This window comes from Salmo trutta, chromosome 26 (genome assembly GCF_901001165.1).
Source record: "Salmo trutta chromosome 26, fSalTru1.1, whole genome shotgun sequence".
Lineage (NCBI taxonomy): Eukaryota > Metazoa > Chordata > Actinopteri > Salmoniformes > Salmonidae > Salmo > Salmo trutta.
The window spans coordinates 13,157,977-13,169,878 of record NC_042982.1 but is presented as its reverse complement, the minus strand read 5'-3'; the positions used below and the strand labels follow the sequence as shown (position 1 = coordinate 13,169,878).

The 11,902-nt window shown below is 45.0% G+C and overlaps 1 protein-coding gene across 1 annotated transcript in view; it reads left to right on the top strand.

Annotated features, from left to right (window-relative positions):
- Positions 1 to 1,692: 1,692 nt before the first annotated feature.
- The window catches only part of numbl (NUMB like endocytic adaptor protein), a 64,643-nt gene continuing 54,433 nt past the window's right edge, over positions 1,693 to 11,902 (top strand). Inside the window, exon 1 of the mRNA XM_029714810.1 lies at positions 1,693 to 1,996. The gene's annotated coding sequence lies outside the window, so the exon portion shown is untranslated. The remainder of the gene's footprint in view (positions 1,997 to 11,902) is intronic.

Sequence of the window (11,902 nt, the reverse complement as noted above, 5' to 3'; positions counted from 1 at the left end):
CAACTCTAACCAACAACCCCAATCTCGTCTCATTGATTGGACTCAAGGTTAGTTGACTCCTAACTCCAATTAGCTTTTGGAGAAGTCATTAGCCTATGGGTTCACATACTTTTTCTAACCTACACTGTGAATGTTTAAATTATGTATTCAATATAGACAAGAAAAACACAATACTTTGCGTGTTATTAGTTTTAAGCACACTATGTTTGTCTATTGTTGTGACTTAGATGAAGATCAAATTTTATGACCAATTTATGCATCAATCCAGATAATTCCAAAGGGTTCACATACTTTTTCTTGCCACTGTACCTCTGATTGTCAAGGTAGAATATTGACTAAGTAGGCTATTACTGTCAAACCTAGAAGCTATCAATAATGAAAACCTTAACTATTATCTTTATGAGAAGAGGAGTGCTGCGCTGCAGTCCTGTAGTCACAAGCTTTAAGTTACACAATTATGCATGTAGGGCCAAACGAGTATGAATGTTAGTATTAATTGCCACTTCTAAGCAGTGGTGTAAAGTACTTAAGTAGTACTTTAAAGTATTTTTACTTATGTTGTTTTTGGGGGTGTCTGTACTTTACTATTTATATTTTTTACTACTTTTACTTCACTACATTCCTAAAGAAAATTATGTACTTTTTACTCCATACAGTTACAATTTGAATGCTTAGCAGTACAGGGAAAAAGGTCAAATTCACACACTTATCAAGAGAACGTCCCTGGTCATCCCTACTGCCTCTGATCTGATGGACTCACTAAACATAAATGCTTCCTTTGTAAATTGTGTCTGAGGGTTGGATTGTGCCCCTGGCTGTCAGAAAAGTAATAAAAAAGGAAATTGTCCAGTCTGGTTTGCTAAATATGAGGAATGTACTTAAGTACATTTAAAATTAGATACTTTTAGACTTTTACTCAAGTAGTATTTTACTGGGTTGCTTTCACTTTTACGTGAGTCATTTTATATTAAGATATCTTTACTTTTACTCAAGTATGACAATGTAGTACATTTTCCACCTCTGCTTCTAAGGACATTTATAAAATAAGATGTAATGACTGGCACATACACTGGGAAAGGAAAGGCTCAGTGATGTTGTAGTTTTGTGTAATGGAAAGTTGGATTGCAATGGTGCTAATAATGACCAGCTGGTTTTCGTTTATATCGGCATGAAAATTGACATTTTGGCCCTAAATCACACATTTTATTAGGCACCATTTTTCATTGTGTCTTGCTAAATGCTGCTGATGTCTACTGAAACCACAAAGTAATTTGTGGAAAAATGAAACATTTCTTATAGAAGCTAAATCTGGAGACTTTTAAGGATCTTCATTCAGAATGAATATCAGAAGGTTTTTAGAACACAGCCATTCAGTAGATTCTCATCCACGATCTTGAAGGCAGGACATCATGGCATCTTCTGCCTGACAAGAACACATTTGTCCGTTTAAAGTCAATTTATTGTAGTCTTCAACATCAATTTAGGTTTAATATAATCCAACTTGAAAGAAAGGTTCTGTCACCAGTGGCAATAGCGCAGTTACTTATTTTGAATTATACAATCACACGGTGGCGCTGTAGAGTGAAACATGGGTCCGTGGTGTTTTTGTAAAACATCAATGGGTAGAGTAAATTTGCATGTCCGGGCGTCTGTGCCAATAGGCTCGCTCAGAAGGCAGGGCCAACGATTGGAGTTGGGAGAGGAACCCAGTCTGTGCGACAGTAAGTGCACAGTGAACTAAAGCATAAAGATTACAAACAATTTATTGAAATCGTTCTTTAATGCTCGTCTTGTTTTTTTTGTTTTATTTTATTATAAGCGGATTGATTGACTTGTACAAGTATTTGCATCAATAAGACCACTTGGCCGCATCGTATCATCGCTCCATCCAATGTTCATGAAGACATTCTGAAATTACATGTTCTTCTATATTTCTTTGGGATTGGATTACACAAAAGGCGGCACGGACTCACACAATTATTCACTCTTCTCATTGGTGAGTTCACTCTATATTCCCTATACCGTTATTTATGGGGACTTGATGTTTTGTTGATTGTTAATGGTTAATAATGAATTAATCTCCGCGCGTGCATGTCTCAGAAGTCTTCTTCGTTTTCAAATCCAAGAAATGGGATCAATTAGTATGGACAAGATACGAAACAATTCAGATCTATTGAAAAATAACTGCAGCCAATATTTTGAAATAGGCTATTTATATGCATGTAATATATGAAATGAATTGCAGTGCCTGCAGTAACCTATGTTTCAATCAGGACCACCCTTACAAACCCCTCTGCATTGCTGAATCATTACGTTCTGAGTCAGATGTATACCATTGTATTCTGCTTGTGGTGTGGGAAATGATCTGGGTTTTATTTAAAGGTAAACTATGAAATATCTGTGTTCGGTGTAATAGAGCCGTATGCCCACCTTCTATCGTGTTCTGTGCGGCAGTAGTTTTTGCCTATTCATCTCTACAGTAATACATTTCAAAAACGCGCCCTGCATTTTTATACGACGCCTGCCTGCAATGAACCACCTTGTACTGTCATGTAGGCTAGCTGTCAGCATCCTTTGATATGGCAAAGTGAACAGTCAACTGGAATAGTATAGGTGCGGCTGAAAGGAAGTGTAGTTTGCCTACTGTATCCTATTGTAATGGATTGATATAAAGCACATCAGTTCTGTGGACCTTCCTTCTGGCCATATGGGAATGGGTCAAGAAAGACCTCAGGCCAGGGCTGGTATGGAGGGATCGACACTAACATTATGCAGAATATATGACTGGTTTGTAAGCCTAATACTATGGTAATACTATGGTAATACTATGACACAATGACTTGCGGGTTCTGATACTCTGGTAGGATGGCTGAGATATGTGTCCAGACCAGCGTCCAGATATTGATGTCCGCCACACTATACACTTATCCTCTTGTTAGAAACCAATGATTGTTGAGGCTGGGGATGATGATGAGGATGCATCCAGTTCCTTGTTATCCCATCATGGCCATACTTATGCGCCCTGACATCGGGGCCGTGTTGTCACCGTTAGGCAAAATATGTGACTCAGCAGCCCGTCTGAAAAGGAATCGATGAATGTAATACATTGACAGGTGGTGCGTATCTGCTGTATTGATCTGTTTCTCCGCCCTGAGATGAAGAACAGGGGTAGATCTCAATTGTGTTGTCCTCACGTCCTCTCTAATCTCTCCTCGTCTCCTTCTCAAACCTCATTGGATGAGAAACCCAGATGTCCCCCCCCTCCTTGAGGCCAAAGTGTTGACAACTCTAGACAAGTTTTACATCGAAGCCACCCACCCGTGAAATACTCCAACCATCAAATCACACCCGTCATCCCACCCGTGAAATACTCCAACCATCAAATCACACCCGTCATCACACCCGTGAAATACTCCAACCATCAAATGTGCAAAGCAACGCTAGGAATGATCTCTTGAGTACCCTATCTATTTGTAATTTAAAATAAAAAAAGCTGTTTAAATGCTTGAGTTGACATATAGGTATGCGTATCATGTATCGATAAACAACAGTGCGTGAACATTCTTTACGCGTGTCTTGATTGCATACCTTACATTCTTGAGCACAGCGAGTCATGTTATTTCAGGGGTCTGTTAGTGTGTTGGCCTCTGAGTGCTATAGTTTCCCCTCCTTGGTGTCACATTCCGAGTATTAACATGGGGACAGTGTGGCTTAGCCCAGGATCCAGGACCACCTGCCTGGATAGCTAGACAGCTGCATGGGCAGGAATCTCCAGGGCTGGGCTGGGTCTGACCTGGGTGCAGCACTGTGGTACAATGACTTTAAACTTAGGTCTATTGTCTTGGCTGGTATCAGACCATTTTAATGCAGTCAGTAAGAAATGGTTGAGGATTTGGGTGAGGAGCATGTACAGTTGAATAAGCAACTGATTGTCTGGCAACCTCTCATCTCCCCAAACTGTTTCCCCTTCCTTTTAGTTAGATTGCAGCATTTAAAGTTGGCACCCTTTTGTTAGCCAGACGGACACACGGAGGGACAGACCAGCTGGGCTCACAAAGGGAGGGGGTCAAAGGTAATCCAATCAGTGGCGAGCTGAGCGGCAGCCAGCAGTGGAGGGCGTTGCTCCCTTTGTGATAATCAGGGTGTGACTGCTGAACAACGGGCTGAACTTCCACCCCGCTCTGACCGGCAGTGTTTGAATATACTGTTTAGGGTTTTGGCCTTGTAACTTCCAGTCGAGAACATGGGAGGGGTCTTTTTTGTCTCTGACACCAGCCTAGTGATATATAGGTTACTAAAGGAAGTGACTTTGGTATGTGCTATTTTTGTCAGCCTCTTGACAATTCTCATGTTTGTACTCTGAGTGTGTGTGAAAGGGACTACGCTCTACTAGTAACCTAGCATTAATTATAGCAGTCTATTTTGGGTGGCTGAATTAATCACAGAAGAAAGAGGGGGAGAGAAAGAGAGAGATGGGAATTAGCCAACGGGGGAAAAAAAGCTATTTGTCTCCTGTTTTTCTCTATGCCCGACAGAAAAATCCTCAGGTCATTGGAAATGATTACATCAACGTGTGCATAGCTTTGAGCCAGAAGATTCTCTTGTCTTCCTCAATTTGTATTTCTGTCAGCTGCTGTGGCCCACAATTTTGTACACAGACATTCGTTCATCAGGACTTTCTGATCTTTTCTGTGCCTATATGCTAAGTTGAGTGATTGGTTTTCTTGCTAGGTAATTGCATTCAGCCTATTGTGTCATTTTCATTAGAGCACTCAATGGCTATGTACAGTGCATTCGGAAAATATTCAGACCCCTTGACTTTTTCCACATTTTGTTACGTGACAATCTTATTCTAAAATGGATTATATTGTTTTTTCCCTTCATCAATCTTTCATCAAGCATCTCTCTGTACTTTACTCTGTTCATCTTTCCCTCGATCCTGACTAGCCTCCCAGTGCCTGCCGCTGAAAAACATCCCACAGCATGATGCTGCCACCACCATGCTTCACCATAGGGATGGTGCCAGGTTTCTTCCAGAAGTGACGCTTGGCATTCAGGCCAAAGAGTTCAATCTTGGTTTCATCAGACCAGAGAATTTTGTTTCTTTTGGCAAACCCAAGCAGGCTGTCATATCATGCCTTTTATTGAGGAGTGGCTTCCGTCTGGCCGCTCTACCATGAAGTCTGATTGGTGGAGTGCTGCAGAGATGGTTGTCCTTCTTGAAGGTTCTCCCATCTCCTCAGAGGAACTCTGGAGCTCTGTCCAAGTGACCATCGGGTTCTTGGTCACCTCCCTGAGCAAGGCCCTTCTCCCCCGATTTCTCAGTTTGGTCAGGAGGCCAGCTCTAGGAAGAGACTTAGTGGTTCCAAACTTCTTCCATTTAAGAATGATGGAGGCCACTGTGTTCTTGGGGACCTTCAATGCTGCAGACATTTTTGGTACACTTCCCCAGATCTGTGCCTCGACACAAACCTGTCTCGGAGCACTACGGACAATTCCTTCGACCTCACGGCTTTGTTTTTGCTCTGACATGCACTGTCAACTGTGAGACCTTATATAGACAGGTGTGTGCCTTTCCAAATCATGTCCAATCAATTTAATTTACCACAGGGGGACTCCAATCAAGTTGTAGAATCATCTCAAGGATGATCAATGGAACAGGACGCACCTGAGCTCAATTTCGAGGCTCATATCAAAGGGTCTGAATACTTAACATTTTTAATAAATTAGCAAAAATGTCGAAACCTGTTTTCGCTTTGTCATGGGCTATTGTGTGTAGATTGATGAGGGAAAAAATTATTGTATACATTTTAGAATAAGGCTGTAACATAACAAAATGTGGAAAAAGTCAAGAGGTCTGAATACTTTCCGAATGAACTCTGTCCAACAGGCATATAAGAAATTTCTGAGTATGTGTTTGGGTATGTGTATGAGCGAAGTGATTGGTGCGTGAGAGCAATCATACAATTTTGTTTGCGTCTGCCGATTTCCCCTGGTAATCAGTGATTCTACTGCACTGTTGGTTAAGGGCTTGTAAGTAAGCATTTCACGGTAAAGTCTACACTTGTTGTATTCGGCGCATGTGACAAATAAAGTTTGATTTGATTCTTCCGCTTCAGTGACATTTTGGCTGCAGATAACAAGTGAATTGCTGTTTCTTAGCAAGGCCAAGTTGGATGTGGTCGGTGTGTGTATGAATGCTATGCCATCGGTGAAATAAAAAAATCGGTGTGACAAACAAGTGCAATCCCCAAAAGATGATTGGGGTCGTGATCTTGTGTGATACACAGGTTCACGGTTGAACAGGTCTGACTCTGTGCTGCATGGTGGGCTTAGTTTGAGGTAGAGCTCTCGGTCTTCTGACAGGAGAGAAGTGGAGCTTACCGGGACTTTCTGAACCACAATCTGCCAAGCACAGAGCACGCTATTCATCTTGCTCCGTCAAGAGTGGAGAGAAGGGAGACAGCAGGGGGGTGGGTAGGGCTGGTGAGGCTGGGTGCTTTTTCGATGGGGTGGGGGTTGAATTGGATGGCTTCATAGGCTGAATTATCCCAACACATCCAGGCAAGAAACTCTGAACAGAGAGGAAGGGATGGTAGCAGCCAGCAGGGAAGGACTTTTCTGGGGTTAACAGAAGCAGTAGGTCGCTGCTAGGTTGTGTGTGTATGTGTGTGTGTGTGTGTGTGTGTGTGTGTGTGTGTGTGTGTGTGTGTGTGTGTGTGTGTGTGTGTGTGTCTCAGAGCACGTCTCTGCTCTGTCAAGCGTCTAATTTAGGAACACGGTTGGTGGTTAACAAAATGTCCGATGAAATTCTCCATCTGAGATGGAAGTGAAGACCCCTGCTCCGTCATGTCCATCCCTCACCTGGGAGGAGCAGAGGACATTATCACAGTTCCTCGTTTGGTATTCCAGAGAAAACGACTCGAGCTATAACCCTAGCCATCAAGCTCAAGACGTGAGTAGTCACTGAGGTCTCAATCTTTCTTCATTTGGAACAATACAGTTCAGGCCACAGATGAGGCAGTTTTCCAAAATCACGACACCAGCACCGACTCAAAAGTTGTTTGGATGACACCAGTCAAACTTCCTTGCCTCATCTGAAGATACTTGACTGAAGATACTTGACTGAAGATACTTGTCTGAAAGGAACTCTCTATTGTTTAGTATATGCCTTTGTCTTTGTGTATTATGCCTTTGAAACAGTGCTTTAGAAGCAATGTTTTCTACCTTTCAAGGCAGACAGAGAGCAGAAATTGAAGAGACTGCTTTAGAAGAGACAGCTAATTGAGATCAAAAGCAGATGTGAGTGATCCCTCCAGCTGTGTAGAAAGTCAGAGACAATGACTCATGCCCTGAGAAAAGGTTACAACATCAAAGTTACGTCTGAGATGCACTCTGGCTGCACATCATCTCTTATCCGGTTTCCATCCGGTTTCCATCCATTTTAGGCTTGCTTAAATATTTTTGTTGGGAGAGTCTGCTGGCTTTGGATGACTTCTGGTTGTAAATTTGCAAACAAGGCATGCTCCTTTCTCTTTTTATGGCCATTACTTACCGGAGCCATGGCTGATGGTATCACAGCCAATTTGGCGCATCTGGTTCGACACGAGATCTTCGGCATGCTCTTGCTCCCACTTCACCTCGTACTCTCCGCCCCTCTCTGCCCTCCCCTGCCCCCCTCAGCCCTGCCTCCTGGTGTGCCTGTCTGAAAACCCCCAGCTTCTCCCCAGATGTGGCCGAGTCACCCAGCTGTTACGCAGAGTTCCACTGTGAAGGAGAAAGAAGGGGGTTGGGAGAGAAGGATGGGAGGAGGGATAGATTGGGAGGGAAAGATACATCTCTCTTATTTCACAATCGACACCAATCCTTCAGCTGCAGAAGAGGCCAGATCCTAGTTGTTTGCTCCTAGCGGGTCTAGAATGTGTTACTCTTGACCCCAAACCGCTGGGTTGTTTCCTTGTTAAGATGTCCGACCATGTTGTCCTCTACAGAGGGTGTGGGAACTGCATGGGAACCAAGTTGAAGTGGAAGGTTATTGCTGTGTGATGAAGAATCAGAAAGAAACCTGGTCACATTGCCTGGGAACTGCATACAATCGCTGTATGAAGATGTACAGTAGGCCTACAGGCATACATGGTCAGGTCCCATTATTGGTGTCTTATAGGAACAATCATGGTTGCTCATTGAAGATAGCCTACTACTTAGTCAAAAATTTGTCATAGAAACACATTATTCTGCCGATTCTGCAGATCGTTGCACTTTAAACTGAGGACCTGCTGTATCCCTAAGAAACCTCAGGGATTTGAATGGAGAAGTTGGCCTTTTCAGGACATTGACTACAGCTAACAAGCCTGCCTGCCTGCCTCCTAATGCCCCCCTCTGGCCGACCCTGCCCTGTGACTGTCTGTCACTCACATAGACCTAATGCCTCGGCATCTAGCATTATCGAACGGGTGGAAGTGGTCGTTCCAAGACAGGGAGTCTGCCCCTACAGACAAACAGACATGCCATTGTTTGTCGTGCTTGCATGATGAGCACTGGGGCCATCCAGGGTTTCAGTCAGTAGGCCAGTCCACAGAGAGAGGGAGAGAGAGAGGGAGAGAGCCAGAGAGCTCTGGCCAGACAGGGCTCCAGGGCTGCATTGCATCCATCACTGGGGATCAATTAACAGTAGCAGCAGCAGCAGAGAAGTGTCCTCTGCTCACACACCAGACCAGTGCACTCTCTCTGCCCATAGGCTGAGGAAGCACTGATACAGAAGGCTGAGATGGAGGGGGCATGGTGAGGGAATTGAAGAGGAAGAGAGGAGAGGGGATAGAAGGCTGGGGGAGCATTAGATTGTGTCTGCTGATATCTTCAGCATCCATCCTGAGTAATGAAAGCTTACAGGGACAAAGGAAAGGAGCACGAGTTGAGCTATGCTGGAAACGACATGGTAGATTTTGTAGAGAGGTGGGATGGTGGGAAGGAAGAGACAGACAGACAGACAGACAGACAGACAGACAGACAGACAGACAGACAGACAGACAGGCAGGCAGGCAGGCAGGCAGGCAGGCAGGCAGGCAGGCAGGCAGACAGACAGACAGACAGACAGACAGACAGACAGACAGGCAGGCAGGCAGGCAGGCAGGCAGGCAGGCAGGCAGGCAGGCAGGCAGGCAGGCAGGCAGGCAGGCAGACAGACAGACAGACAGACAGACAGACAGACAGACAGACAGACAGACAGACAGACAGACAGACAGACAGACAGACAGACAGCTAATACATAGTGCATATGGGCCATGGGAGATTTTCCCATTCTTCCCATTCCTCCTCTACATACTACATGTCTACCCATCATTCTAGTAGGTTATTCTAGTAGGAGTCTCACTCATAAAGCCAGCCCCCGTTGCTCTCTCTCCCTATAAATATGATCTCCTTCCACCTGCTTGTAGCCTATAGTAGTAATACACAATCTCACAATGCCTTCCACCAGCTAAGCCAAGTGAATAGCAGTCTCGTGTTACTGTACTCCCAGTCCCAAGTCTCATGCAGGAAGCCTGGAATCGAGGCTAAGTAGCTAAGTGAATATGAATAGCATACTGTATGTCGGTCAGTTCATGTTTCCAGTTCCTGTGCTGTTGTTGACATGGAGGGGCCTGTGTGTTACAGTTCCGGCTGCTCAACATGGGGAATTTGTTATTGCTCCAGCTTCGCGGCTTGGCATTCCAAGAAACCCAGAGGAAAATCATAACCCCAAACGGCACCCTCCCTCCTCCCGCTCCTCCCCCCGACTGCATGTCTTTGAACCCTCAATCCCCGCCACAACCACACTGGTCCTTTCATAATGGGTTCTGTTGACATCCTCACAACAGCCTCGCACAATGCTTCTCTCCACAGTCACAGAGGAAGCTGTTCAGGTCTGCCCGGTCCATGTCTCTGGTCCATGTCTGTGGTCCATGTCTGTGGTCCATGTCTCTGGTCCATGTCTCTGGTCCATGTCTCTGGTCCATGTCTGTGGTCCATGTCTCTGGTCCATGTCTCTGGTCCATGTCTGTGGTCCATGTCTCTGGTCCATGTCTCTGATCCATGTCTCTGGTCCATGTATCTGGTCCATGTATCTGATCCATGTCTCTGGTCCATGTCTCTGGTCCATGTCTCTGGTCCATGTCTCAGGTCCATGTCTCTGGTCCATGTCTCTGGTCCATGTCTCTGGTCCATGTCTCTGGTCCATGTCTCAGGTCCATGTCTCTGGTCCATGTCTCAGGTCCATGTCTCTGGTCCATGTCTCAGGTCCATGTCTCAGGTCCATGTCTCTGGTCCATGTCTCAGGTCCATGTCTCTGTGTGGCTGTGCTGCTGTCGTTGGACTGGACATTTGTCTTGGTGTGGTTAGCTGGCTAGCTGTTCTGTCTCGCTCTATGACTCTGTATGAGATCTGGTGGGTGGAGGAGATGCTTGACATGCTGCACTCTTTCCATCCACTGCCTGTGTCCATTTCCATAGAAACAGGGTTTGACAGACAGACAGCGCAGCACAGTTCCAATCCCGCAGCAGCAGAAGCCGCACAAACACCACACATGCTGTCGGTGGCATGAATGTAGCTGGCAGTTGGGAGATATGCCTATCGTGTCTCCTTGTCGTTTTTTTAGCCCACTACTACACTGTGTATATGTGTGTGTGTGTGTGTGTGTGTGTGTGTGTGTGTGTGTGTGTGTGTGTGTGTGTGTGTGTGTGTGTGTGTGTGTGTGTGTGTGCGTGTGTTACTGAACTCCTCTGTGGTTAGTATTGGCAGGAGATTGTTGCTGTTACAGTTCAGCTGATAAATCCGACTGATTCTGAGGAAAATCCCTGCTTGTGATTCATGGCAGCAGAGTGTTCTCCTCCCTCAGACAGATCTTGTGTGCTCCTCCCGTCTGGCTTCCCATTTACAATGCAGCTACATGAATAACAAGGTGTTTAAGTCACAATGTGATCTTCATGGTATATAGCTACACACATTTCATCGGGCAGAGAGGAATCTCACAGAACAGCTCAGATCCCAAGGCTGTAGCTAGTAGGCTAGACACCCTGTGCCCATATTCATAGAGCGCTACGGAGTAGGAGTGCTGATCTAGGATCAGTTTGGAATATGATTAGGCTATATGGACAGGGGGCACCTGATCCTAGATCAACAGATGTACTCGGAGCTTTATGCTTTATGAATACGGTCACTGATCTTTTTTGTTTTCGTTTTTTTCCATTTACTACGAGCTGCTGCTTTTTGGGAATCCCAATCCAACGGAGGGGAGTCTCATATTTCCAAACATATCCAAATATATAAGTAGTAAAGTGGTGCCCGAGGCACCTCCTTAAACTGGTGAATTAAAGTAATACATTATGAGTCTCTGGCTCTGTAGGAGACCTCATTTCCATCGCTAAGTGATTTATTTTGCTGTGTGCGCTTGATAATATTATTCACTAATAGAATAACACCATCGCTGCCATACCATGAGGCACTTAAGAGCCACTCTCTTCCATTCCGTCATGTGGAAATGGAACGTGGAGTGTATGCAATGTCGGTTGTCTTCCCATTCCTCAATACGATCTCTCTCAGAAGCATTGTGCATTTTTTTTAAAGTACAGGAATGTGTGATCTGATCAACGTACTGTTTGTCGCCATCTCTGTCTCTTTCTCTGGGCAGTCTCAATTTAACAAGCAGCTAGGAGTCGGACCAGACACGCCTGTTGTGTCTGTACTGTGTAGGTGTGTCTGTGGTTGTGTTCCAGCATCCTCCATTCCTCACTCTCCATGGTGGTGTGTGATCTTCCCTGAGTCATGCTACTCTGCCTGGCCCTGCTTCTATCTGGGTCCCGGGCCCTGATCTAATGCAATCTGTCTATCTAATATTCAGCCATGCTGCCCCCAGGGAGAGGAGATGGCC